Genomic DNA, 4357 nt, shown 5'->3' on the forward strand with positions numbered 1-4357 from the left:
AACTGTTTAGTTATCATACAGAACTTAATTGATAGTAAAGGATTTTTAAAATTTTTGGTAGCCATAGATCATTTGGTTTATTACCTAAAATCCACATTAAACACACAGACGTCTCAATATATAAAATATGACTATTAAACTTTAATGAAAGGTCGGATATTCTCCTTAATGGTCTTGACCTCATAAGCATCAAATATTTGGAAAGGCATTCCCTTCGAGTATTTATCTTAAATCATGTTTTCTCTACTGTTCAAATAAAAATTTTAATGAGATTTTATCAAAGTATCAACAAACCTGCTGCATAATGAATACTAAATAATCATTTTAGTAGTCAAAAGACAACTATTACTACTGAGAAGTAAAGCTAAACCCCTGAGGACAAGTGGGGGCTCTAAAAGAAAGGGTGATACTGATGACTGTGTGGATAGAGGGAGAAAGAAAGCAAAGAAACAGAGGCAGGATGAAAGGGTGAGTTAGTCCCTTGTGATGTGGCCGCAGACGTAGCGGGTCCCAGCGTCGGCCTGGCCCAGCGTCGGGTTTCCCCATGCCGGAAGTGGCGCGTTTCCCCTGGCGACAAGTTCTTCCTGCAAAATAAAGAAATCATTAGAAAGATGACAGCTGGGCCAAGCCAACACAAAACCCAGGGGGTAACTCGGCCTCAGAGAGCTGCCACCCAGCATTAGCTAGCCGGGCTCTGCTTCATCAGCATATCCTTGAGAGGGGAAACAATGCTGCTACTACAGCAGTGACACAGTTTATCTCATTCCGAACTTTTCTTCATTTTTTTTTAAATCTCTGCTTATTTCATGTTCTTCATCTCTCTCATTCACGTCCTCCTGAGTTCTCCCAGTCCCCCCAAGAACGGTAAGTGGGGGGGTTTCAGCCTGCAGGGGGAGAAATATTCTGACACGTTAACCCCAAATCATACGTGATGAGTACAGAGGCGATGGCTCGAGGCTCAGGCAGTGACCCCTGGCAATCATGGCGTGTGGCAGCCACACTGGGGCCTCCGCAGAAGGGCCTTCTGGGAACACACCGCGCCACATTCCTGCCCCGAGTGCTCCCAAAGCATTTCCTCCACAGACCATCGCTTACCTCTGTCTGCCAGCCAATGGAAGCAAAAGAGCCCAAGGACTTAAACCCGCATTAAGGGAGCTCTCCTAAAAACCATCAGTACTTGACCTCAGACGAAAGGATTACACTGTACGGAACATATTTGAAGCTAATCTCAAAAAATAGTGTCATCTTTAGGTTAAAGGACTTAAAAAAGAGATGGCTTGATACATCCCTTGTAGGAAATTATACTATACTTTAGTTGCTTATAATGGAGGCAGATGACCAAATCCATTTTTTTCCTTATTCACATAGCTGTGGAATATTAAGGATATTACCTCCTCCTGTTTGTGCATAACTACTGGAATTATTATGGTCGCTTGGTATTAATTTTGGAAGCTAACAGTTAGCATAGTGAAACCAAAATGTATCCAGTTTGTATAAGAAAGATTTATTTATTTTTTGCTGATTGTCAGAAAAATGTATTTTTTTGGTTGGAAAATACACTTACTTTCTCTAAAGACAGAACTTCACATATACTTCCATGTGTAAACAATTTGTGAATCCTCATTGGGAAAGTTATGAGTTTAATGGAGGCACATCTGTGGCTGTGTGCTAGGCAACACTTCAAGCATACTGTTTCCTCGCATGTATCATGGAAAACTTTTAAAAATTCAGCCTAGAAGAGAATTCTTGGGCCTCCTCAACTCTTGATCATCTCTTCCAGGTCCAATTTTCAGGTCTCTGAAGATGCTAGATTCATTTGTTCAAACATTTAGTCACTGGCATAAACACCAAGCACGTGTCCAGTCTTTATTCTGTCCATGAAGAAGAAGGATCTGAGTCCTGCAGACGTGTTCGTGTTAAATGTTTGTTTTAACCCCAGAAAGAGTCAGCATTTATACTCACTAACTCTTGGACATACATGGACCAAATTTCCATAGGAGAGGAAGTGTTTTTCTTTTCCAATGGCAACATTAAAGACCAAATTTGGAAATGCACTCAGGAATGAAGGACTTATTTTTTTTTATGTGTTTGTCCTATAGTATGTGATGGCCTTGACAGGGGAAAAAAAAGTAATATTTTGGAAAAGCCAGAACTAAAGATTGCAGACGGGTTCACCTTAAGACGATTGTGAACAAGAGATCTGGGAGATTTGGAGAAATCTGCAGGGAACACATTTGTTTGAACATGTCAGAATAAAGAATACTGAAAGCTGCTTGCGAATCAAACAATACATGAAGAAAGTATTCTTCTAAAAGTGTGTATTTAGGTGTTTGAAACTTTTGAATTTTACTAATAGGTAGTTTGTTATTCAGTTGAATATTAAACCACATGTGTCACGTTCAATGTCCTAATTCTTTAAATTAGAAAACCGGATCATTTAAGAAAGGTACTAAAACTTTTTACAAATCTGTTTTTGCTTACATAAAATGACCACATTAATTCACTCCTCACATTCAAAGTGTTTCTCAAACTCCACAAGTTTCTATTTTTTTATTTTTAATTGCCCGCTTAATGCTAAAAGAGTCACATGCGAGTTATATAAATGCTAACAGTGCAATAAACATGTCTGTGTCTGATGTGGGTGGAAGTGATGATCAAAACGTGACACAACCTCGCAGACACCTCCAGGTGCCACGACTCGGTTGCTATGAGGATTAGGAGTGACATAGGTTAACACCTGCTAGCGCTCACTCATGGAGATTAATGTGGCTGCTAGAGAAAGACACACAAAAGCACACACACCAACACACCCATGCTAGACTGCTGTCCCCTCTAATGGGGACTGATAAAAGACAGGCTCCATCTCTTAGGAACAGGAGTGACTGGGCTGCTGGAGGTCAGCTTCACGGCAACCATTATCCTGCTGCTACATATTTGGCTAGCAGGCGCAGAACTCGCAGACAGCAGGATTTCTCTCACCGAGTTGGTTTCAATACTCAAATCTCAAAACTGTCTCAGAAAATCGGTGGCTTCATGGTTTTTGGCTGGTTATGAAAATATTTTTCGGTGAGTCACTTCAGCTCACAGTGAAACAGATGTTGGCTGCGTCCGCTGCAAGTTCGACTCGCTGAAGCCGAATCAAAACTCAGACAAATGACATGCTAACATGGCGGACGCCGAGTCATACTTTGAGTACTTTGACTAAACAGAAGATACTGCATGACGGACAGATGAGCAGGCTGATAAAAACTGCTCTGTGGCTGTTGACACGCTACAGCTCATTTCCATTGCTGATGTCTGAGCCAAAGGCCTTTGCGGTCACGTCTCAGACTTATTTACACACACAAATGAGGCTGAAGGCAGAGACAGACGTTGCTCTGATTGGAAGATTGCCAGGATCTACAGTCGACAGAAGCCTCCTTCACTGTCTTTTCTGGACTTCTGTATTCATTTCATAGAAAAGAAGGAAAGAAGATATCTTATTTAACAAAATTCTAACCACATAAAATAAATAAAAATATATATTTACAAAAGTGTTTTCAATAATTAATAATTAAAATATATATTTACTTAAGTCTGTCAATTTTGCACATTATTTTAAATCATACAATGTTGCAATGTGGTTTGGTTTACTGCTACACTTAAAGTAAGAGATGGTTTGATCTAAAAAAGATTGATTGAAATCTTAACAGTAGTCAGGAAGTAATTAGATTGATAATCCATCCATCACTGAGTTTGCTTTAAGCACAGACTGTGGAGTATAAAGGATTTAGCTTCCAACTGCCGAACGTAAAGTGGATACAAATGCATTCAGCGCTAATGTAAAAATGTCCAAAGTGCTACACCCCTGCTGCTCACTTGACAGAGCAATTCTGTGGCAGCTGTAGTTTACAATTTTTTGCAATTGAGGTCTCTCAAAAAAAAAAAAAAAAAAAATAGAAAAAGAAAAAACACCATGTCAAATTTTGTTATTGGAAATGGTTATGTTTATTCATATTGATTTAATTAAACAAACAAACTTTAATATCAGACATAGGTATATCTCTGGAATGAATGCAAAATACACATTTCAAGTTAGGGCTATATTTATCATGCACACACACGAACACATCCTAAAATGCTGAGGTAATTTTCCCTTTGCACTGGACCAATTAGTGCTAAACCTGGGGAATAGAGAAATCATTTCAGAGAATCTAACTGGAAACACAAACCTGCACATCACCTTCTAATCTGAATAAAACTTAAGCACAGATTGCAACCAAAGTCATTGACATATATCTGGAAAGGACTACGACGGAGCTTTTAACACTCCAGTGAATCATTATCAACAGAAGCGGAACATAGTGGCATTCCTTTT

Source organism: Poeciliopsis prolifica, unplaced genomic scaffold, assembly GCF_027474105.1.
Source record: "Poeciliopsis prolifica strain line A6 unplaced genomic scaffold, Auburn_PproV2 SCAFFOLD012, whole genome shotgun sequence".
Classification (NCBI taxonomy): Eukaryota; Metazoa; Chordata; class Actinopteri; order Cyprinodontiformes; family Poeciliidae; genus Poeciliopsis; species Poeciliopsis prolifica.